Source organism: Ochotona curzoniae, unplaced genomic scaffold, assembly GCF_017591425.1.
Source record: "Ochotona curzoniae isolate NIBS_2020 unplaced genomic scaffold, NIBS_Ocur_1.0 scaffold_3890, whole genome shotgun sequence".
Taxonomy (NCBI): domain Eukaryota; kingdom Metazoa; phylum Chordata; class Mammalia; order Lagomorpha; family Ochotonidae; genus Ochotona; species Ochotona curzoniae.
Window position 1 is genome coordinate 22,884,385 of NW_024467115.1, and position 26,600 is coordinate 22,910,984.

Below are 26,600 nucleotides of genomic sequence, written 5' to 3' on the forward strand. Positions count from 1 at the left end.
AGGAAACATATCTTCTTCCAAGGGAGCAGAGTAGTATGAAATGGTCCCCAGAGTACATATGTCTGCATGTACCATGTCTACCACATGATGCGTGTCTCTGGGAGAGCTCCTAATATCTGGCTCTGTGGTAGGCCTTCCTTAAAGCCACGATTCAGCATGAGCTTCTAACCCTGCTGGCTCAGAGGATGACATCTTCTTGTAGAAACCTGAGTACCTCATGGTGGATCCACACATCAGTCACATAGGACCACTGCCAACCCGTCACTGGGAGATTAAGACAACACAGCCAAAGCTGAAAACACTGCCCTAACTAATTACCAGGATTTGTTACCCTTATCAGGGCTGCAGGGAGGACACTGTCCAGAGACACAAAGCTCTCTCCTGGTGCTATCCCTGCAAGATCAGAACCTCTCACCTCCAAAGTCCCAGCAGATAAGCCCTCAGCATCAGAGCTTGCCTCTGGCCACTGACATTACAATTGACGACTTTGAACATAAAACCCATTTGCTTATTCAGACTCACATTCTTCTTCTGTAGGTCATCTATCATAAACACCGAAGATCGTAAACATGATAATTCACAAAACTAGGAAGTCATCCAATACTGTTAATTTCACCATCTATATAGGCAGAGAGAAGAACCACTCATTTCTGAGAATGAAATGGGTCAAACTTGTCTCACACTGTCAGGTTTATTCTAACTAAATATAATTTTGAGGGGTTGCTCTTTTTTCCTTATTATGTAATATTAGAGTGATGTTCTTAGCAAATGGTAAAATTAAGTGTCACATTGTTTAGACTGCTTTATAGTTACTTGCATCATTCTCCCAAACATCCGCAACGTAACAGAACCTTATCAAAGGATCACATATTAACCAGGAAACTCCACCAGCTGCACTGGCCAAAGCTGATACACTATTCCCTCATATCACACCCAGACATTTGGATTTTACATAAGTAATAAAAACGTCTCCATAGAAACCAAGTTACACAGAGGAATCTTCTCACAGTGTGGAATCTCCTCTCCATATAGCCTAAGATCTCATCTCAAGGGTTTTGTTCTAACTTGGACTTACAAGCACCATACATTGACATCCATACCTTTGGAAGTTCACAGTCTTAACATTATAAAAAGCTCCTGCACAGGGAAAAAGAAAAAGTTTCAGAAAAAAAAAAAAAAGATTTGCATAGGTAGTCATAAAAATACCAAAGCAGATTCCATGCAAAACTTTGCCAAAAAAGGAACAATTACTGTTGTCTATCAGCATGCAGCCTTGAAATTATATTCCCCTCTTCAAACAGAAGCAGCCATCAGATGATCAAAACTAGACTGTCCTGTCTAAACTCAAATAGTTCTTATATGGAATAAGCACAATGCACTCAACAGACAAGCAGCTATTTCCCTCCCACACAAACTATAATCTTCTGTGAAATATATTTTTAATGAAGAATACAGAATCCTCCTACATGTTTGGCTCTGCCCTCGTTCTCCTCCCATAACAGTGCACATGCATTTCAAATAAAAAGAGAAGAATTTTATAGCTCTAATAACATCCCCTTCAATGCAGGGCCAAGGAATGGTAGCGCACGAATTAAATCTAGAAGAGATTTCTGTCACATAACGTTGCTCTTATCACAGCATAGCTAGTCACCAAAGGCCTCTGGGAGGAGAATACAATGAAAGAAACATAAACAAAGAAGTTTAATGATTTTTTAAATTAGATGCATGATGATGTTTTAGTTCATTCAACTCCTAGTGATTCAAAATTCATGGAGTTCTGATGTTTAATATTTCACAAATTTCAAATCATAAATTGCTTGTCATGAGTCATCTTGCCTCTTCCAGAAGCAAGTTTCTGAAAGCAAAGTTATTTTGCAGGTAAGCTTCACAGTGGCTTTCATTTTTATCCTCCTTCATCACTTGAATTTTAAATATCTAAAACTGTAACGACACAGCTTAGACAACAGACTTTTATCATTAGGAAAGCTAATTTGAAATGAGGCTATAACAATACTTATAAATGTCCCTGCCCATTTAGTAGAACTATATAAGTCAAAGTAGGCACGAATAAAACTGTCTCTCCACCAGTTTTCATTAGTAAACCATATACAAAAATGTGCTTGAGGGCACTAGACTTCTGGATATGTGTCATGATTTGGTTCCTAGGAGGCAAGGAAATTACAGAGGCAAGTTATTCTGGTAACCCTCTTCTATTAATCAGACAAGATCAAAATATCAATTTTACCTGCATGCAATGATGCAATTGCATTACCCTATAAGCAGCATTTTGCCTGTCACTTTAAGAAAGTAAAATAATACTGAAAATGTAACCTCTAAATACTAGCAAACCAGAGCCAACTGATTGATTCCCATGTTCTGTTCTCCCCTCACCTCCAGTCTTCCCACTCCCTTCCCCAGGATCGGGATCATTGGTTCTCTTAACCCAGCAGGAGGGCAAGAACTACTTTTGCAAAGAAAATACTACCAGGCAGAGAGCAGGAAAGGAACAGAAAGGTAAGGTGAGTTCAGGACACAGGACCAGGGGGAACGTTTGGTGGATAAACATTTATCCCAAAGCAAATGCAGCTGCTAAAATGCTGAGGACTGAATCTCAGTGCAGCTCAGCAACCTCAAACAGGTAAGGAAAGACATGAGGAAAAAAGAAAAATTAGAAAACGTTATTGTGTACTCAGTTAAAATTTCCACTTTCGTACCCATGCATCACGCTGCTCCTCAAAACATGTCAAAATGAGGTGCAAGTTAGCTTTACAAATCATCTCCACCCCGATTCCCGAGCATCTCTAGCTTAAACACAGCAGTACTCTCCTATCCACCATGAAGAAGTGGCACACTTTAAATTCAAGACCTGTCTTCTTGGATCAGAAAGCTCCAGCTGCCCATGGCTCCATCTACCTGATTTAAAAACAAAACCTTGACTAGTGAAAGAGAACCCAAAGCCTGTAGAGTTTCCAGGGCAAGAGTCTGACTGTTCACTTGCTCAGGTCTAAGAAAAGCACCTCTCTCTGTGCGCACAGCCACGGAGCAGGGCAAAGGAACAGGCTGAGCCAGAACTGCTGCTGCTCACAAAAGGAATTCCCCCTCCCTTCCCCTCCGTTTCCTCCCTTCTCTTCTCCTGTCCCTCCCCCAGCATCGCTGGTGAATAATATCACTCTGCTACCTGCCTTGATCAACACCGTGAGCCCCTGTCTTCAAGCATTCAGAGAATTTAACAGCCTGGAAATTCCTGTTGTCCATTCGCTGAGGTCAGAGATAAGGCTCAGCAACAGCCATGCTTCCCATCTATCATAAGTCCCTCACTGATAGAATGTATGGTAGGAGACCTGATGTAAGCGAGTCACCAGAGAAAATACCCACTGATGACGCATATCCAGGCATAAAAATAGGTACAGGGCCCTCAAAGGGATTATTCAACAGCCTACATTTAGACTTTCTTACAAGAGACCTGAAGTCAGTGTGCTACAGTTAAGTGGCTGGAGAAAGTTGAAGTTTAAGCTTCTTCAACAGACATAACCACAAATAGCTGGTTTAAATCAGCTCTTGCAATAACCATTCGTTTTGTAAATTTTAGCAAAACTTCATAAACATTATACACTACCAACAGCTATCTTATAAAATGTCACAGGATTCTTTATTCATGTTCTCCCTCATGTAATGATACATTTCCCCTTTAATATACAATCCCCAAACATTAACATTTTCTCAGGCCAAGGAAAGACAGTACCGGGTGTTTTCCAAATAAATGTTCGGGAAAATAACACAAATTGCAGTTCTGCATCTCTATCCTTCTAAAACATGCTTTTAAGTAAAGCAAAGCTTAATTATAAGTTTTACTAAAGAAACTGACACTTTGCCTACTGTATTTGCAGTTATTTTTCCCAGGATTGGTTAGATGACTTATAGGAATAATATTCACACATGTTAGATGTACTTACTATATATACTGTCATGTACACAGGCCTTATTACTGTTCGTGAATGAATGATCAATCAATAAAGCATTATGTGTATATATTTTCATTGAACAAACACATAAGGAAGACATCAACTACAACTGAAATCTGCATTATAAAAATTTTTATCAAGAGAAAGCAACTTTCTACATGTGTAACTATTTTAATAATTCCCAGGTCATCTGTTATCTTTTTTTCTCCCACTCAAACATACGCACAGCTAGCTGGCATGGCAGTTCTTCAGAGAACTTTCATATGAGGAAATGCTGGATTCTTCCATATTTTTATGTTTGAAAATCAGAAAATGTTTCCTTTAAGCAACTGCACTGACACAATGAACAATGAAGAAGAATGCCTACAACAGAATCCAAAATTCTATCCCAACACTTAAAGGCCTCTCTACTATTGATTCCCTATTAGTGCTAATTGCCAATCCTTTCCTAATAGCTAGCAGATTTTCACTGTTACCCAGCAAACTAGGAGCCACATAATGTTTATCTGTGGCAGAGTCTCTCTTAATACTTAAGTATTCATTATCCTGATGCACAAACTGACAAAAGCCAGGAGACAACATTGCTGCTGCTGGACAAACTCCTTAAGAGTTTGTTTTGAGAGTACAGTTCTCTAGCTACAGTTAACAAGGTGGCATTTTTCTGCCAGCAGGATCAGGTTCTCCATCACTTTCCTCAAGTATGACAACACTGCTATAAATACAGGTGACAATTATTTTTAGAGCTAAGATTTCACAAAGCATTCACGTTTTGCTGCTGTGCATATGTGTCAACAGCATGTGGCCTAGTTTAAAGAATCTCATTGGAAATGTTCACTGGTGCCCCTTAGTCAAGCACTCTGATGAAAATTTTGAGGAACACACAGGTACCTCCTTCACACCACTCAGCAAGAACCATTTAGCCATTACTTTCTGACATAAAACGCAAGAAAACAAATCAAATTAAATCTATATTCCATCTCATGTCATAGGTTTTAATATTCGATTTTCTGAAAAATAATAAGAAAAATTCAAGAAAAAAATGAAAAATAAATCCTAAAACATAAGATAATGATACACAGTCCTTTTAGCCAAAGAAAGAATATGTATTAATCCACCAAAAATTTTTTCGCATTAAAAATATTTTTATGTATTAACCTAACACAAATATTTCACTGATTTTTCAGAAGTTCATGCTTCTTAACAAAGTTAAAATTAGCCAAAGCACTCGGGAATAATCAGATTTCATCCTGTTTCATTTATTTGACAGCTTTCAGTCATGGTAGTCCATGCTAGTCAAATCTAAATTAAAGACCCTCAAAAACTTTAAAACAATGCCAATCTCCAAAGCAGACACTATTTGAAATCTCATAGACACATCAACTATCAATCCAAAGATCACAGATTAAGTTCCATAAAAAGTTTTTTCCAATAGCACTCTTGGCATTAGTAATTCCACACCTGTTAAATTTGATAGCAGAAGAACAATTGTTTAAAAGAAAAGAGAACTTTCTTACCCTGGATAAGAAACCATACTATTATGATTATTTAAATAACATCTTACATTGTCTGCTGCAATGAAAGGGTTAAACACAGCACTACTTAAAAATAGAATTGTCAAAATATACTTTGAAAACAAAATTTTCTGATTTTTATTTTAAGAAAAACCAAAGAACATAATCAGTTGATCACTAGATTTAAAATTGGTTATCTCAACAGGATTGGGGATGGGGTATACTTAATATAGCATAAAACGCAATGCTGGGGGGCGGGACAGGGAAAGTGCTTTTTCAAAATTAACCTCGCTAAAACAAAATATATTTAAATTATTCTTTGTCATTAACAGAAATCCATGGCAGTAAATAATTTCACAAGTTTTTATTATGGCAAAATAATGGGAAAACATGTGCCTACTTGCCTACCCTTTATCCAGCCAAACACAAACAAATCACAATCAGAAAATAGGGTTAATTCTCTATTTTAGTCACTATATATATATATGGTAAAATTACATTTTATATTTATTTTTATAAATTATACCCTTAAAATATTTTATTGTCTAACTGCTGATTTTCTCATTTGGCAAATGATTCCTGAACAATATATGGGCTTGTGGTCAATTAAGTTATTATCTTCATCCTACCCTACTCTGAAATGCATCTACAAGAGCACATAAACACACACAAACACATAGAGAACTTCCCAAAGTGAATACCCAAACCATCCTTAACTCCCCTAGACTCTCAGCTCCCCACACCTAATCATCAAGGTACAACGCCTGTCTCCACTGTAACTCCACTGCCAAGTCCTTCAACACACATCTATATCTCCCTCTCCTCCCAAACTATGTCCAACATGACAAAAAGTGAGTTTTATGAATCTGATCAGAAATCCTTCCCATCAAGATGACAACAAAAGCCCTTGCCCCGACACAGCCCTTGAGCCAAAGGCTTCAGAGACCAAGGAGACAGTGCTAAAAGACACAGACACATAAACACATAAACACACACACACACACACAGCATCTCCACATCACCCACCTTGGTTCCCTCTGACAACCCAGGACATTACAACTGTTGGCAATATCACAAATATCCTTAAAGAGTGCCTCCCCACCCATGGAAAAAATGTGGTTGATCATTGTGAAATGATCAAGTATATTCACCTAATGAAGAAGTTGGGAGACAACAGCATGTTTATGTTCACTGTGGACATCAAGTCCAGCAAGCCACAGAACAAGTAGACTGTGACAATGATGTAGTCAGAATCGCTACCCTGATCAGGCCATATTCGGCTGCCTCCTGGCTACGATGTTTTGGATGTTTCCAAGAAAACACGGTCAACAAAACTGGAGTCTGGCTGGCTAATTCTAAACACACACTTTTTTGTATATCTGACTGCAGTGCACATTCCACTGAAACACCTCAGCGACTCCCAGTGGTTTAATGCCAAGTCTTGGATCAGATCATCCTACAATATCATAATCATACTTTTATATATCTGAACTCCCCATTTGAGTGTCTTGAGGCCAGAATCTATATAATACCCATTATCACACCTCCAGTTCACAGCCAGTGAACTCAATGAAAGGACACAGCATTGACATTCTTATCTCTTGATGTGGTCTAACTGGACTACATAAGAAGAAAATATGGTAGAATAAAGCAGAATTGAATTTTCAATCCAAGAAAACAGTATTCAATCTATAGCCCTATCAAACCTTTTCCAAGCTTTAGTTCACCCATCTATAAAACAAAGAATAAAGTGGAATCATTATATATATATATATGTATATATCATGCACCTATTACAAGAGCCAGCAGCTTTGGAGAAGGTGCCCAATAAATGACAGCTATCTTTGTATCTGAAGTGTAAATCGACAGCAGAATACAAGAGAACATAGAAAAGACACCAAAATGATCCATTTTGGAGCCAGCATTGTTGCTCAGGGCATTAAACAGCTGCCTGCAACACAGCCATCCCATATGACACCAGTTTCCATTCCAACTGCACACTTCCAATCCAGCTGTCTGGTAATGCACCTGGGAAAGCAGTGGAAAATGGCCCAAGTGCTTGAACCCCTGCCACCCATGTGTGAGACCCTGATGGAGCTCTGGAACCAGTCCTGGTAATTATGGCCATTTGGGGAATGAATCAGCAGATGGAAGATCTCCCTCTCTGCTTCACCCTCTATCTCTCTATGTAATTCTTTCAAGTAAGTAAATAAGTATTCTTTAAAGCTGGAAAAAAAAAGGGATCATTTTGGTGCTTTTCCGCAATATGGTAGCCACTAGTTTTATGTGGCTATTGAAACTTGAAACTTGGCTACCATGGCTGAGGAACTGATGTTTTGCTTTAACTAATTTAATTTTAATAGGTCTATGTGACTAGGGGACTAATTTATCAGACAGGGCAAGCAACTTCAGCCTCAGCAGAAATCCCCTTTATATACCTTTCTTTTTCCTTTCTGTCAAATAAATCTTGTTGTCAAGAATTATATTCTAAGTATTGCTTCTGTTAAAGACTAAGTGCTTGCAAGTTATCTCTATCTCTAGTTAAAACTGGGAAAACCATCCATTCTGTCCAAACAGATATAGCCCTGAAAGTGCCTAAGATCAAATGAAACAGTTCAACACAGTGTGTCCTGAAAAAGCTCCTCCAAACCTTTGAATCTTTCTTGAGTATTTTAACTCATTTATTTGAAAGGCAAAGTGTGTGTGTGTGTGTGTGTGTGAGAGAGAGAGAGAGAGAGAGAGAGAGAATCTATCATCTGCTGGTTCACTCCCCAAATGGCCAAGGAGCAGAGCTGGGCTAATCCAAAACCAAGATCCAGGAAGTTCCTCCAGGTCTCTCACATGGGTGCAGGGACCCAAACACTTGGGTCTCTTCCACTTCTTTCCCAAGCTTAACAGCAGGGAACAAGATTGGAAGTAGAGCAGTCCAGTGCCCACAGAGGGAGTCTGGGCTGCAGGCTGCAGGCTGCAGTTACTTGATAAAACAGCACAGGTCTCCAAATCCTTGCATTTTTACTAAGTGAATACGTTGCTTTTCTATATTGCTATGTTTATTTACACAACAATGCATCTGTGCTGCATTCCTACGAAAGTATAAATTAGCTGAATATAAAAACAATCATGTTTCCTGTTTTGTTCTATAATGGAATATCCATGTCGAATGAATGTATACATTTGTAATAATGAATGAAGAATATAGCCCACAGAATACAAACTCAGCATAACAAAAGGCCATAGACTACAACAGCAACTGAGCAGGATTAGGGACCAGACGAATTTGCCTCAAGACGCAGCTACACCACTCACATTCCATTTGAGAAAAACACTTGATATTCATTTGTCAAAAGATATCAATTACAGCTCTTGAATATTTTGCAATGCTCAAGTGAGATAAATCAGGATTATAAATATTAGTGCAAATGGTGTAACTGAGAAGGTTAGAAAAATAACATTTCAATCTTCATATTTTACATCATTAGAGAAAATAATGCCCTGAAATAAGAATACCATGTGTAAGACCTAACCATCTGGGTAAATTTCTGTAGGGAAAGATCAACTTCAAAATACCCACAAAGATTACACTTCCATTTTGTAAACTACAATAGAATGACTCATTTATTACAGTAATTTCCTGAAGTGTACAATCTTTATCTGACACCAAGGATCGGGTAATGCTGAAATTTGTTTTGTGTATATGACCCATCTCCCTAATTCATTCATGTGCTGTGGCTCTTGACAGGATTTAGTAGTAACAGTTCATTTTTGTCCTGTGCTTTCCAGTTCACAAAGTACTTTCGCCTGTGCTAATTTTTTAAAAGTTATCTTCAAGACAACAGCAAGATAGGCTGTGAATTTTATCAGTTATTATTTCCAGGTTGCAGTAGAGTAATAACGCAGTCAGCAAGTAAGCCTATGAGGTTAGGGGTTCTAAATCTAGATCTCTCGCCAACGTACTCCAGGAATTTCCTAGTTTGCTAAAGAAAAATTTTGTTCATCTTTCCCACAAGAACTTTAACAACATCTGGCTTTACACCACAAATCTGTCATCATATATAAATATGTGCATGTATAGATAACATAATGTTAATTAATATTTAGTAGCTTGTAAAAGTATCTTCATCCATACTCACTCAGGAGATCTTCATGGAACCTTAGAAAGCAAGTACCCCACACAGTGCAATCTCCATTTACAGGGCTTGGAAACGGCTTGACTCGACTGTGTCATTGCAAAGTGATGGCAAGAATAATTTGCAGCCCTGCATCAATTCACCCAACCTCTCAGGACCTCACCTTCCTTCTAAAATGAGATTTTGAGTCACTCACAGATAACACCTGACTCTTAAAATCCTGTTATTCTGCTAATGAAGTAGCATTCCGATGATCTAAGCCCTTGCTGATGCTTCTTCACTCACACTCACACACTGTGATGCCTCTTACACTGTTTCTTCACATGTGAAATACTGGATCTGATTAAGGAGTTCATTGCCTTTGTTCATCTTTACACAACATTAGGTCCTGCTTATTCCCTGCTTATTCTTGGTGCTGTTCAGCCTGTAAAGATTTTCCTCTATAACAAAGGCTAGCTCAAACAGGCCTGAGCAGACATGAGGGTCTCAGGCACAGGGAGCATCCTCGCCTGGCCTTTTCTCCTTGCCCCGTCACTATTCCTCTCTGGAGAGAGGAGATGCTCATTTGTTTCGAAGGGTTTTTACACCTTTTTAATTTTGTTTTTCAAAGAAATATTACAAACCTCAAAGTAGATGGGAAAAGACAGACCTTCGTGCCCAGACCCAGAATCAGGGTCACAATGGAGAGTCATGTAAGTGCTTTCACCAAGAACCCTTCCACCATGGTAAAAGGCCAAGTGCAGAAGCAGTAGCAGTACCTGGCTGAAGGTGGGAGGGCATGTGCACAAGTCCACACCTACCCCTCTGCTAATGCTGAGAAAGCTCTACCTCCACGGCTGCCGAGGAGCCACAGAAATAAGTAACTTGACCTCTAAAGAGGGTTTGCAGCCTGGCAGTAACCTGAGCTGCACTAGGTTATTTTTGCTGATGGCTAGTGGTTCTTAAAGGGGCTGTGTTCTACACACACATGTCCAGACACAAGATGCAAATCAACCATCAGTTAGGTGTGATATGCCCATCTTCATTAAACATGGTTCATGTAACATACAGTTTCATGCTGTCTTATAGGATCAGTCCTACATCCTGCAATAAAACATCAGTGGCTAAAAACATGGAAGTGCTGAAAAACACAGAATATTGTCAGCTGCAAACTTCAGAAGACAGCAGGCATTCCCCCAAAGGTGCTGCCCTCCGTGTAAGCCTGCTACTTAAGAAGGGAGTGGGGAGTAGAGATGAAAGATGGAGACGGCTGCCAGGACCGGCCTCCACCGTTATCATCTCACTTAGTGCTCACCACCTCCCTTCGAAGTATAATTATCCCATTGTACAAAAAAAAGGAAAGTTAACTCACTCAGAAGTTACATGAGAGGTGAGTGAACCTCCTACCAAGACTGTCTTTGAAAGTGATGAGGAGCCTCAAGGCAAATGTCTCACTGAAAAAACCAATCTCATGAAACAATCAGTCCCTGTGGTCTCTGTACCACATCCCTATATTGCCAAGGAATTCCAGAAATAATCCACAATTAGGGAAGTAGACTCTGGAGACACACATGCCCAATCTTGTAAACCTGTTGCACCCCAAACCTGCTGAGGGACCTTGGGCAAGTCGGTTTACTTGCTGAGCCTCAGTGTGGAAAGCATTGGTATTTGTATCACCAGGTTTTTTAGTGATTAAATGAGATCAACACATGTGTTTCCCAGGCACAGAGGAAAACGTCTGTTATCATCAGTGGTATTCATATCCCGATTCAGTAGGATGCAATGTGATGCAATCATTTTTGAAATCTGACAGTATAAAGAAAAATCACGTAAGAGCTATCTGTTGTGCAAGTACTTGATAATCATCAGCCCCATTGCTCATCACTTTTCCTGGAAAGTGACTCTCCCAAGTACGACCAGTAAGTGAAGCAGAAGGGATTTCAACTAAGGTCTGATTTTCAGCCCTCTAACAAATGCTTAAAGGAACGGCAATGAGAGCTGTGAGAAGCACCGCAAGGTCCAGTTCTACTCTTCAGCTTGCTGACTGTGCAAGCCCTGCAGCCCCATTTCATTTGCCAGATTTTTAAATTTATTTTGGTCTACTCTCTCCGGCAAGTGATCCATCAAGTATGAATCTACAGGTAACTCTACAGAGAATAATAAAGTTCCCTGTAATCCTAGTAAAGCCATATTATTCAAAGTATTCCTCTAAGTCACAGATTTTCAGAATTCCAAAATCCATATCCTACATAAATTATGGTAAAATCTCACAAATGCATAACATCTTAAAGTTCACAAAACATCCTCATAAACATCATCTCACGTAATCACCCTAACAACTCCTGTTGGTGACACTGTGCCTGTCTTTCTGGTGAACAAACTGAGACACAAGAAAGTTACTTGTCTATAATCATATACTGAGCAAACAGCAGACCAATCATTTGCATACCTAAGTTTTCTGGTTTCTGCATTCCAATTCATTTTACTTTCTCTTGCTGTGAAAAAAAAGAATCATTTTCTTTACCTTTTTGCTTTATCTGCTATGCTCAACAAGGTATCAAACATCTCAAGGTATCATTAGCATATCCTTCCATCCTTCATGTACTATCTTTCACCTTTGTGGAAAAACAGAGTTTCATCTGACTTCTAGCTTACACCCCATCCTAGCAAAATTCCTACCCAAGCAACCAAGTTACAGGATAATTTCCCAAAGCTTAAGTGTTCAAGGTGGTGAGGGTCACGCCTCATTTGCTATAATTTTTGTTTTATTTATTTTTTTATTATTTTTCCATTTATTTTTAATTATCTTATGATACAGTGCCAAAGGCTCTTATCCACTATATTTTTTTAAAGAACCATTTGCTTTTATTTGAGAGGCAGGTTTAGAGAGATAGCAAAAGGAAGAGATGATACGGATACAAATACAGACACAGACAGAGATCATCTGCTGCTTTACTCTCCAAATATCCAGGAGCCAAGACCTCCACCTACATCTCCCATGTAGGTGACAAGGACCTAAGTACTTGACCTTCCATAGGCCATTTGCTACTTTTCAGAGACACAGGACTCAGACTTGGTCAGTCCAATATGGGATGCAGGCATCTGAAGAGGTTGCTGGAACCCTGTGACAACTGCCCATCTTTAATTTTAGGTGCTCTTCACAGAGAGCTTGACAGCAGAAGTTAGGTTTTAGTATAACATTTGTTGAATGCCCACTATATTTCAAGTGTTTTACACTAATTAATTTATTCCATAGTACTCCTATTACACAGATGAGGGAACCGAATCAAGACAATTTGCCACAGAGTAGGGAACTAGTTACTGACAGAGCAGCATTGTGAATTCAGGGATGCTAGCCTTCAAAGGATGTGCTTACAACCATAGATCACATGCCAAACACTGTCCACAAACTCCTCTCATTCTTGACAAACAAGCTACAGTGAATCATCTTGGAGAGTGAAACATGCCTTGACAATTCACTGGCATGATTAAAATAAGCAGAGAAAAAATAAAATAACTCAAAGTCTAATTGTTTACTAAAGTCCTGCTCCAATATTTATCACAAATAGTACATTCATCACATTGCAACTTAAAAGATTGTCAGAAAAATGAAACAACTACATTGTCATTTTAATACTTAGTTTAAATGCATGACCAATTTGGTAATCTTTTTACAAAAAAAATACAAAATAATACACACTTCACATTATTTTTCATTCATTATCTTAAAATCATGACACTGTCCAGGATTCACTGAAATATATCTTTTATAACAAAAGAATCAATAGAAATTTTTCTTCAGTGCTTAGGTTCTTACCTTTTTCCTTGCTTTCCTCTCTTATTTGTTTCATCTTTTTTGCTTTCAATTTCCTTTTTCTTGTTGATTATTTTGTTTCTTGGCCAAATGATATAGAATGGTGCCTACTACCTCAGCAATTTTGCAAAATTAGAAGCTTAACAGTAGGTTTCCGAAAGGTGAATCCACGGACAGCCCACATCATTATCTCCAGGGCTGGGCCCCCAAATATACAATTATCAGCACGTTGCTCAGGTAAATTCTCTACATACTAAAATAAATCTTCCACTAAGGTCTTTTTCATCAAATGATGTGCATGTATTAGTCATAAAAATGTACACTTGACTCTTCAGACTTCCATTAAGAGTCTCACATAAAATTGTGCACTCTATGTACTAAACTTACTTGTTTTCAAGATTTATTTTTATTGGAAAGACAGATCAGATTTAAAGAGAGACAGAGAGAAAGATCTTTCATCTGCTGGTTCACTGCCCAAGTGCCCTCAATGGCCAGAGCTGAACTGATTCAAAGCCAAGGAATCAGGAGCTTCTTCCAGGTCTCCCAGGCAAATGCAGGGTCCCAAGGCTTTAGGTCATTCTCTACTGCTTCCCCAGACCATAAGCAGGGAGCTAGATAGGAAGTACTATCCATGAATCAGGGCCCATATGGGATCTCCACACTTGCAAGGCAAAGACTTAGTCGTTGAGCCATTGCATTAGCCATCTACACACTAAATTTAAACCAAAGAGTTTAACACTCTCAAGTGCTGTTTCAACATATGTATGGCAAGGAGAAAACACAACTGGAAAACTGGGCATGGGTCAAGCAAAGACTCCCCACGTAACTGCTTTAACATATCTCTGTGGCCAACCTGTTGCAGCTGATTCACTGAGTAAGATTCACTTCTAGTTTTTTGTACTGTGGTAAAATCTGACCAAGTGGGCCCACCCACTAACCCTTATTATCAAAAACCACTTTGTTGAACCAACTAATGGTTAGCATTAGAAAAAATAATATTGAAATCAAACTTCAGAACTCTGCATTTGGAAAAGAGCTATTATTTACTGACAATATGAGCAACAAGTGTCACTTATTTTGACCCTTTATCTAAATGTTTGATTATATACATCCCTTAAAACCCAATATGGAATTCAGATGATTAGGGTAAATATGAGAGGCTACTGCGGCCTACCTCGTTATATCACCTAATCTGATATCTTCCCTCTATATTGCTTTCTTTTCATCCTCACAGATATACACACCCTCAGCTTCCTCTTTCTGTTCTCCCCACCCCAGCCCTCATCTCCTCCTCTGGCTTCTTTGACTATCCTTTCCAAATGCCATTGTGAACCAATGCACTCTTTCTCACCAGCACCCTGCTTCCCGCCTCACCTTGCTAAAACTCACTCAGCATCAGACCCTCACACTTTGTGTTCCATGGTGTTCCATGACCACCTACCTACTCAGGGGCTGAGGAAAATCACCAACCAGGGAGACAAACCTCCTTTCCTGCTCCCTGACGTTGGGCCTTCTCTTTTCATCAGGCTGTGCTCTCAATTTCTCCAGCAGCAAATTCAAATGATCCCATTTTCCTCAACGCGGATCAGTTTTCCCAAACAAATGAATCACTTCTACTTATACACCCCAACACACACACACACACACACACACACACACAAAGTTCTTCAAAAAAAATTTCCCACAGTGCCTAATTTCTACTCAGGAATTTAAAAGCTGTCCTCTTTCAGTCCCTGTAAATTTCTGTATAAAGCTCCAGGTAATGTAGCTGTTTCAGACTTCTTCCTAATCATCATCCAATTTTCCTTCTCTTTTAGCACATAGAAACAGAGTCACACAGACAGAAAAGTGCTTCCTGAGTCTTGCCTCTAATGCAGTCTGTCATCTCATTGTCCTAGGCACACCTAGGCATCCTGAAAGAGCAGGCATTACCAGCTCCTTGGAGGCATGGAATAGGAGGGCGATGAACCCTAACTGCAGTGCTAGAGCAGTTCTCTGTGATAATTGCTTAATATTAATGGTATAACAGATGCCCCAACAGAGAGTGGACAGTCTCTTTATAAAAGTCTCTAGTAGCCAAAAACATATGAAAGGGGGCCAAATCTCACTAACAATCAAAGAAAATTAAAATTACCACTGTGGTCAAGCCAGAATGATAGTTTGGTGGCTAAATCCTTGCCTTGCATCTGCTGAGATCCCATATACACACCAGTTCATGTCCCAGCTATTGCACTTCCCATCCAGCTCTCTGCCTAAAGCCTGGGAAAGCAGTTAAGGACAGCCCAAACCCTTGGGACCCTGCACCCAGTGGGAGACCTGGAGGAAGCTCCTGACTCCTGGCTTCAGTTTGGCTCAGCTCTGACTGTTGTGACCATTTAAGAAATGAGCTAGTGGATGAAAGTTCTTTCCCTCTTTATATCTGCCTTTTCAAGAATAAAATAAAATAAATCTTTAAAAATATGTCACTGTAATCAAAACAAACACCATAATAGGACAGGTATAACGCTCATACATTTTTGGCACACTTAGTTTAAAAAGGGATGTGGCGGTGACTGCTGAGTGAGTACACAAAAGCCCTATGATCGTGCAGTTCCACCCTAGGCTACACTCAATGGATATGCACTATAACATTCACACAAGCACCAGCTGTAAAAGCCAAAACCCAAAAGGAATGGTAGAATAAATAGATTATGGTACATTCATATATTAGAATTCAACACACACACACAATGGGTATGAATGACTATTACAGACAACAGGAATGAACCTCACGGCACACCACTGAATGCAGGGAGTCAGGCATGGAAGGAAACAGAGCTCATGGTTCAATACATGTGAAGGACCAAGGTAAAAGGTAATACAAGAACATACAATGTTGACAGGGTTGTAGATAGGTGTTAAAACTTAGGCTCCACTATTACTGGGAAAAAGCCAAGATTGCTTTGGAGTGCCGCTAAGGTTCTGACAATGCTCAGTCCCTGTGTGGTGTGTATCCTGTATAATATATATATATTATAAGGGTGCTCAAAGAGGTCATGGAAAGTAAAATCAAAAGATAAGACTATTCTGGTGCAAAAATCAAGAATAGTCTAACTTTAAAATCCATGCATAGTTTTGGTTTCTTTTTTCCATAATACACACTTTTTAAACCCCTTGCATGCATGAATTGGAAAAAAAAAAAAACTTGCACCAAAAAAATTAAAATCTTAAACTTTAATATCATTTTCCATAAACTTTTCAATGCTCCTTTTGGTATATTACATTACACCCTTTTAAAGACATCTGGATATATATGCTGGATGCCCTGCTTGGTCTCTCTCTATGGACTGAGATTCTTGAGGTGAGACCTAAAATCTCTTCATCTTTGTTTCCCTAGATCGGCAGCTAGTTAGCACATTGTGCTCCCAACAAAGACTTCTGTAGAACTGAATGGCAGAGGGCCTCAGCCCTGATTGTTTCTTGACCCTGAAGTCAGCTTTTGCAACCTCTCTTGGGTTCCAGGTCTTGATATCTGCCTACAGAAACTGATTATATTAATCTGCCCTTTATCTAAGAACAGACTTTGAGTCTGGAGCTTGGCATAGATTGCCTCTTTTTAAAAAATCTTTATTTGAAAGGCAGAATTACATAGAGATAGAAGGGATGGAGAGAAGAGAGACACTTGACCTGTTCACTCCCCAAAAGGCCAGAATGGCTGGAACCCCCCCAGGACCCAGGAGCTTCTTCCAAGTCTCCTTTGTTGATACAAGGATTCAAGCACTTAATCATCTTCTGTTGCATTCCCAGGGGCATGTCAGAGAGCTGGATAGGAAGTGGAAAAGCTGGGACTTGAACTGACACCCAGATGGGGATGTTGATGCTGCAGGCAGTAACTTTACAAGCCATGCAGCAGCATCTGCCTCAGATAATCTCTTTATCACAGCCTGTAAATCAGTAATTATTGCCCCCAAGTTACAGATCAGGAAAAGATGGGTCCCAGAAGGTAAGCACTTGACAAAAGAACGCGGAGGTGATAAGATAGAGAAGTAAAATTGAAAGTTCTTTCTTATTCCAAAGCTAGAGAGCTTTCACAGGACAAAGCTTTTTTCAAAGGCTTGTCAATCTTCCTCGCCCCAGGGGAGGTGATCTCTATCCACTGTGTGCCCCAGGTTACAGACCTCTGGATTTCCTTCTCTGCCTTTACTGGCTCACTGACTCACGCAGTGTTGTTTCCCAAGGCTGGCTATTTGTCCTGTGCTCACTAATCTCGATATCACAGCACAAATTCAAGCTTTTCTATTTTTTTCTTTTGAAGATTAACTTTAATTGTCTTCACATCGTGTCTTCCTAAACCCCGGTTTGGTTTCCTCTAATTTCTTCTTGTGATGCTGCCTCAGAGATCTTTACAAAATGCAATCTAAGCGATGTCTCTGTATTACCTACAGGATGAAGTTCAAACACAGCAGCCTGGCATAGGGACCTGGACCTGGTCAATGCCAAGTGTTCCAGCTTCTCCCCTTGTAACTCCACTCACCACCTCCACCCCCACCTCAACCCTGAGATCCAGCCAGAAGACCTTTTGCTCAGGGAAGCAGCCTGCAGTTTCTGTGCCGCTAAACCTGTGCATGCCAGGATTCTCTTCTCCTGGAATGCCCTCCCTGTGCTGCAAGATGCAGCACAAACATGTGCTCCTTCCCCAATCCCCTCCGGCAAAGCTGATGAACTGCTTTCACGTCATAGATAAAAACTTGGCACATCCTTGTCCTGTAACCCATTTCACAATGCACCACAATGTTTGCAGTCCATGCTTACTCTTTTTTAACACGCCCAGGTACACACACATACAGCACGTCAAAAATGCTTGAGTAAGTAAATTACAAAAATGCAATCATTTTATGGACTAGATAATTTTAGTTTTGGATCATTTATTTTTAAAAGCAAATTCAAAGAAAATGCCACAAGCAGAAACAATAAGGGCTGAGAATCATTCATTAGTCTTTGATGAAGGTTTAAGCTGAAAACATCTAGCTACTGTGTTCTTGTTCTCATGAACACACTGTCTCCTATCTTCCCAGGCCTCTTATCAATAATCTCCTCCCAGAACCACCAGAGCATCTATGGTGTCAAAGACAGGGACTCAGTTCAGGAGAGAAAGGATAGGATATTTCTTGGATCCTAAACCCCTGGATCTAGTGGAGATAATCAATAATATTGGGTCTCAAATGTTAGGGAGAACAAAACTTGTCTGAGGCTTAGTAGAGATTATTCTCAGAGTGAACCAGGAAAGAGCATAACATTCCATCCATGCCCTGGATCAACTAAATCAGAACACAGCAAAAAGTAAACATTTTCCAGGCTGTTCTATCATTTCTAAGATGCAGCACAGGAATCTAATACATAAAAACAGTCAATTAGTGATGCTGTCTTTTCCTACTGGAAAAACTATGCAACAGACCAATAGGACTGTTGGGGATATGCATGGCTAAGGCACAGCAAGAGAAGAAATGTGTTCTCTGAGGATTGAGCAAGATGCCAGGAAACTGTGGGCAGGAACTGGCTAATCACTCCCCACACCCAGTGCCATAGGCACCTCAATGAAAGGAAGGACAGGGGAAGATCTACAGAAAGCACCCTATCCCACAGAAGAGATAGAGTAGTTCTCACCATGCACGTGAAGGCTACAATTTAACAGCTCTCTCCAGTATGAGACTGTGAAAAGCAGCAGCCAAATGCCCGCCAGAGACACAGAAAAGCAGTAACTATGTTGACATTCCCAGAAGAGAGATTTTTTTTTTTCTCCTAGTAGCATTCTTGAATTGCCTTTTCTTGCTTCCTTTCCACAGAGCGAAGGAGTGGGTGTCGAGGGCTAGATCATGTAAAAGACCAGAGAGCAGCTGACATGAACTTCTATCAGGCTTCTCTGCACAAAGGCCTTATTATAATAGAGACATAAAAATGTGTGGGCAAGACTTGAAGGGTTGGGTTTTACCCTCCCCAAACTCACTCTCAACCCTGTGCTTTGAATGCATTTGTGTATACACACCCTCTGACAGAATAGGTCGTGTTGCCATGGAGCTGAAGCCTCTGCAGTTTACAGGGAAGGATCATACTGCTTTTATACCTGTAATAGCAGAGGTAAGAATCACTGCATAATATTAACTCCACTGGCATTTTGGATTTCCAATTGCTTGTCTTCGTGTTCTGACTGCAGTCTGTGTATCTTTTAATTCCCTACTTGATATTATCATGATGGAAGCTGTTGGACAGCCGCTTCTTTTTGTGAAAACAGTATGCCAAAATATGCCACATATTGTATGATCTGTGTTATTCCCCACATGCCTGCCCTTTCCATCAGTGTGTGACTTATTATATCCAGGGGATTTTATGAAAAATCTAAAATTACAGCACACCTAATAAACACAATGGGTGACACATAAAACTCTGCATCCAGTAGCTGTTTTCTGTGACTTGACCAATCACGATATTATCCATAATCTGATTACTCCTTAAACAGGTTTCAAGAACCAAAATCATATCTAGACTACTTTTAACAAACATAGACACAGTTCCTTCTGGATCTCACTTCAAAGCCTAGCTTCAACCCCGCTGTTTGGAAATCAAATAAAACAATCTATAAAAGAACACAAAGTTGATTTCCTAATAAAACCTCAATAAAGTTGTTTCCTAATAAAATATCTACATTTCTCTTTTTTGGATTTTGTGTCTTCAAAGAAAATGGTGATTTGACTTTTGCAAAACAAAGTGCAAAGGAATGAAAGAAAATGGACTTGATTTCCTACCTGGAAATCTGCTTTCGGTCTTAGCCACACATTCCCATAATCTTGAGTCTCAATTTCTCAGGTAAATTCGCCAATCTGCTGACAAGAAGTTTTGCATTATGATTTCTCCTCCCACAAAATATCATCAAAATGTGACTATGAAAATGACCTTAAGTTTAGCCAGGGCAGCAAAACTGACTCTATCCATTTGGAAAATGAGTGAAGCAAACAGGTGATTGTAACACCAGATACCAGTATGCTCAGCACAATAAGATGTAAATAATTGGAAAACAAATGATGGAAAGCAAAATTAACTGATAGCATTGGATGACTCAAAGAAAAAAAACTCAGGAATTCACACTAAAATCAATCAACCAGTGAAATGCAGACAGCCCTTCCCTTCAGGAAATAAATGCAAATTTCTCGCCCTGAAGTGTAGACAGACTTTGAGAGTACAGAATCCAGAAAAGGAAATGCAGCACTTCCAGCGGAAAAACCTGGTTGATTTCTACCCCAACCAATAAATCAAGGTAAACGTCATGAAGCATGTTCAGGGGATACTCCCCCAAACAGAATACAAACACACAGACACATCACCTGTGTGGTTTTCTGCCTACAAATTCATAACCCCGAGCAATATTTTTGGCCAATACCCTTCAAAAATGTCCATCCCATCTGTAATAAGTACACCATGTGTCTGTAAACTGTTACCCTATTGGTCTCGTATAGCACATTGTATTTTGTACTTTATCCACTATTTCTAAGTGAGCAGCTAATTATATTACATGAAATTCTCAGGAAAACCAAACTTCTTGAAAACTACTAGCCCAATACTTAAACAGACTAGCTTCTTTCAACACTCATTTTCTTTAGATAATAATTATTCTTTGTCTCTCTCTCTTTTTTTTTTTTTTTTTGTGGCACTTTCAGGCCACCTCAGAATCACATCTTCAAATACTGTACAATTCAGGGTTTTTTGTTTTCTTACCACAAACTGTATATTTTCGTTATGACTAGCAACAGCATGTTGCTGATGAATCTGGCAACGAAATGAATAGGATTACTCTGTTTCAATGCTACAATACTCAAGACCTTCTGAGCACCCCAACCAGACACCCGGGCTGCTTGTGGACAGGCATTCCCCAGCCTCTTGGCTGGGTGTCAGCAACCACAACAGCCCACAAGGTGGGTGGAGAACCGATGAAAAAAATGATAAATATTTGTGATGAAACAGGATGTTAGGGGCTGGGGAACAGTTGACTATCTTAATTACTGATCTGGTGGAGCTATTTTAGAATTCCCAACAGTGTTCCCTTATTGTAAAACTGGGAGCTATAAACACACAGATCTTTTCTCCAAAGTTTTCCCCTTTATTATAAGTAACGTGTAGAATTACTACCACACAATACAGCAATACACACCCACAGAATGTAGAACTTTGGGCTTCTTAAAACATAAGCCCTAAAAACCAGCAAATGTTGTAATCCTACATGGAAGATACTCCAAACAACAAGAAAACATAATTGTTCTGGCAGTAAACATAACATTTTCAGCACATCTGCCCTTGGTGGTTGAATATACACTTGAGCCCACTAGTCCCCACCATCTACATCGTTTAGTAACAATAACAACAATCATCATTTTACAGGCTCAAGGACTTTCTTGTCAAGAGTAAATTCAAGAAATTCTGACCTACAACATGGTACTCCACATGCACAGTCTTTCACTCAGAGAATTCAGTTTTGTGAACTCTAAATACTCAATACTCCAGTGGTTCTCAAACACAGGTTCTGATGTCTCAAATGAAAACTTAATGAAACACAACAAAAGACCAATTACGCCTTCTTAGATTCCCCAATGCTAGCATTTCTCATCTATTCCACTCGTCTCCTGTATGACTGTCAATGACAGTACCAGAGTAAACTACTCCAAAATAAAGCATGTCTCAGTAGCAGTTTTCTATTCTCACTGTAGCTCAGAAGACTTCTGTGGAAAGCGTCCCGACAGGGACCACTATTCTGTCCATTCAAGCAGAGAGAAAGGGCCGCAGTGTGGGGACAGAAACAAGGACTGAGCAAAACCTAGCAAGCTCACCCACTTCAGACCAAACATAAAACTTCAACTTGCAACACTTTTTTAGACTTAGATACTCAATTTGCCTTGTCTAAATTTCAAGCAGGATTTAACAAAGTACCCATTATGAAGAAGTAGGAAATGACACAGATGAATTTAAGTGCACACATGACACTTTTATTTTCAATTTATTATAGTAAACATTCCTAAAGATGACTGATCCATCCATTTTTTTAAAGATTTATTTTTTATTAGTTTTTTTTTATTGGAAAGGCAGATATACAGAGAGGAGAGACAGAGAGAAAGATCTTCTGTCCGATGATTCACTCCCCAAGTGAACGCAACGGCCCATGCTATGCCAATCCAAAGCCAGACTCCTCTTCCGGGTCTCCCACGCGGGTGCAGGGTCCCAAAGCCTTGGGCCGTCCTCGACTGCTTTCCCGGGCCACAGGCAGGGAGCTGGAAGGGAAGCGGGGCTGCCGGGATTAGAACCGGTGCCCATATGGGATCCCGGGCGTGCAAGGTGAGGACCTTAACCACTTGCACCACCGCGCCGGGCCCTAATCCATCCATTTTACAAAGTTCTTTAAAAACCATTTCTGGGAAACTTAGTAATTAAGATTTGAAAATAATACTAGAGTAAAAAAAGGTGACAGTGTCAAATGTACTGTAATGAGCTAGTTCCCTGTAAATCAGTTGTTCAAGCTAAACAACACAATATCACACGTGAGAAGCCATGAGAAAATACAGTAGATGCAGAATCAGAGGCGAATGGCATTTTATTCCAAACACTAGCACACATACGCAGCTAATAAATTTCCTGATCCGTATGCTGAGATCTGAAGCATAACTCAGTGTGGATGTTTTTCGTGTGAGACCATCTCTACAGAGACTGAGACATTAATGCATAAAAGCCATAACCTGTAATACCACGTGAGTGGATTACTATACATTGGTTTGACATCTCCAAATTCATTCTCGGCTTTCTAATTGTATCAGTTCAATGTGAGACCTCCCTCCCTTCTTCCCATCTATTGTATATTAACTAACTAGCCATGAGCAAACTGCAGTTATTACAGCTGATGACTTAGGATAACAGTAGATTGATGTGACACAAGCACACTCCTCTCTCACGTTATGATTTGTTAAAAATCAATTAAATTAAATATTCTTAACTATTTTGAATACTTTGTTCATTAATCTTGAATATTTTCAGCATTTCAATTTGTCTTCTCCTACAGTTTAAGGATAAACTACCTTCTATTACATTTTTAAAACCCTCTCTCCCCTATATAAAATATTAGAGGATACATTGAATTCTCACCTATAAAGAGAATTAAGAAATACACTGTTCAACTATCAATGAATATACTAAACATGTATCAGACTATATATGTTGTTTAAAAATAATTACAAAACTAATTAAATAAAAATTCCAAACAAACATCCCACTAACATAATAGAATCTGAGCCCCCATAAGAAGAAAATCAATAATTGGGCATAATTTAGGTAACCAGTGAGGACTTGCTGAAATAATTTGGCAAATAACAAGTAATTTAAAAATCATACTGTAATGTCATTATCACTTAAAACGTAAAATCAAAACACTGGAAAGTAGTGACAAATAACATAAGGAAAAGTGATTTCCAAATATGAAGTACTTGTAAAGTGTTGCATAAATCTCATTATTTTAGTTGTTGTAACCTTAGAGTAGATATGTTTCTTAATTTACTAGCAGTATTCAGAAGTTACTTCATGTAATTCCTAAAGTCTCAGTTCATAAAGCTGTATTATAATCTGTGGATATTACATGATTTAGTAAAGCTGATTATTCTCTACTATGAATACTAATGAGGAATTCCCCTCAACCATGCCATTTCATGATGCTAGAATGTGTAAGCCCATAAGAATCTAACACAGCTGACAAAAGACCAAGAAGTAAAATGAAGAATGATACTCAGAAAACCACACAACCTACAGTGCTTTTGAAAGCATTCAGGGAAAAAAAAAAAAAAAAACTAGTCAGAAACAGATAAACCAAAAAAGCCTAAACTTAAAGTGTTAAACTTACAAAACAAAAATTAAATCACATTAATAGACAAAAAAGCTTAACTGACAAAATATAAAGAGCTTACAGATACTTACTTTTAAAAAAATAACCAGAAAAATAAAATTAAGGAAAATATCACAAATCAGGCGATGAAATATAATTAATAAAGAAACCTCTCCAGTTAGTTTTAAAAGGCAAACCAAGACAAGAATGCCATGAAAGTTATTGCTTTAGCATGGTTGTGACAAAAATGGAAAACAAGGATGACCCACAATAACAGCATTCATGTCCTTTGACAAATAATCCCACAGGAAAAAAAACATGAATGGCCAGAAAAAAAAGGAGATTCCAAGAAAATTACAATAACTAAATTGCATCAGAATTATGCAGCCACTTAATTAGAATATGAAAATTAGTAAAATGGAAATGTTAACAAAATGATTTTGAAAATAATGAATATATGTCAATATCATGATTATAGCTATTTCAAATGTTCAAATGTGACTACCAGAGAATATACAAGGAAAAATTAGTAATCAACTTGATTGACTAGATTAGTTGCATGTCTTTTCTTTATGTGATATAACACTGCTGGTAAGATGAAAAATTATCTAGAACAAGTGAATTATGGTAATCTGGTGAACACTGAAACAAAATCTCCTAAATACACTGACCAGTAATTACCATGATACAACTAATGTTTCACAAGAAAAATCATCAGTGTCCATATCTGCTTAAACAAAGCAAGACTTAAATTCTGCAGGAAACAATACTGAGGGCGATTTCATTGCATACGCATATTGTTGGAGGAATGAATCCTTGCCCAGGTTTCCAAAGAGTTTCTTATCTAGTACGCAAATGTCCACTCTTTCCCTTTTAATTATACCACATTCATCATTTCTATGGGAGTTCAGTACGTGTTACCAAATCACATTGAACTCTCAACTTAAAAATATCTGGCAACCAAAAATAAATCAGCTCCTGCTGTTCCCAGGTTGCCATCTTCTAACACTATCTGAGGTCTTGCAGCTACAGTAAAGAGACACCCACCTTTGGTAAAGAAATCTTGAACTCTTTGGAGAACTTGAGGGGAGAACCAGTTGCAGTAATATACACAGGTGAAAAGCAAAACCACACAAAGCCAGGGCTGCCTTCAGTAGTCTTCAATAAACATCTGATGAACGAATAAAAGAATTTCCATTTTCATCTCTATCCTATGCCAACAGTCTATTAACTGGCTTCCTTCTTGGACTCATGATTCACAGAGTTCGAGTTTAAAAATAGAAGCAGTACCCAGAAACAAGCAGCTGTGATCAACAGGCTACAGTCTGGACAGTGCACAGGAAAAGCCCAGGCCTGGGATCAATTCAAAAAGGTCTACTTGCAAAAGATCCTGCAGAGAGCACATAACAGAGAGAAAAGACAGGCTATGAACAGTGAAAGAAAGTTGGAAACTGAAGCTTATTAATAACAATGTCAAATCAAAAATATCAAGTTTTCATATCATAAAGATGGTATTGAGGTACAAGTGGGTCACTTCCCCTAGAACTTCAGTTTGATGGTCAACTCCAACTTCTCTCCGATGGACTTGAAGAAGTGGACCTTCTTTATGTTTTAAAGGATTATTTGTTTACTTAAAATGCAGAGCTACAGAGAGATAGAGAAGAAGAAGCAAAGATCTTCCATTTACTGGTTCACTTGCTAACTAACTACAATCGTGGGAGCTGAGCATGACTGCAACCAGAAGCCAGGAGTTTCCTCTGGGTCTCCCATGTGGGCACAGGGACCCAAATACTTGGGCTATCTTTCACTTCTTTCCCAGGCACAATATCAGGAATCAGAAAGCAGTGTGGAACAATCAAGACTCAAACCAGCAGGTCATATGGGATGCCGGTGCCACACACAGTAATTTTACCTGCGATGCCTTGAACCACTTTAACCATATCTAAAGTCTAACAACTACTCTGTTTCTCAGTTCATTTCACCCTTTGCACAAGCACATCAAAAGTTTACTGGAAAAATTGTATTGTCTTCCAATTTAATTTGCTCATGTTTTCAATAATATTGATGATGGATCATTCTTCTGAAATTTAGAGCAGCTCCATTACTCAAGATTATCCTCCTCAACTCCTCCTACAAAAATTATATATGTGTGTGTATACATGTATATATATAATTCACATAAATATATATATATATATGAGAGAGAGTATATATATATATATATATGAGAGAGAGTATAGGTCTTTTGGTTCAATGAAAGCCGATGAAACAGGTAAAGCAACTTCACTCAATCATTTAGGGTCACAATGGATCCCGTAGTCC

The 26,600-nt window shown here is 38.9% G+C and overlaps 1 protein-coding gene across 2 annotated transcripts in view; it reads right to left on the minus strand.

The window, feature by feature from the left end:
* The window catches only part of HIVEP2 (HIVEP zinc finger 2), a 188,900-nt gene that overhangs the window by 125,796 nt on the left and 36,504 nt on the right, over positions 1–26,600 (minus strand). The window contains exons 1-2 of one of the 2 annotated variants that reach the window (XM_040965417.1): positions 20,173–22,472; positions 1,101–1,137 (exon numbers count right to left, since the gene is read on the minus strand). The exons of the other annotated variant lie outside the window; for it this stretch is intronic. The gene's annotated coding sequence lies outside the window, so the exon portion shown is untranslated. Of the gene's footprint in view, positions 1–1,100; positions 1,138–20,172; positions 22,473–26,600 lie in introns of those variants that run through there. 2 annotated transcript variants of the gene reach the window in all.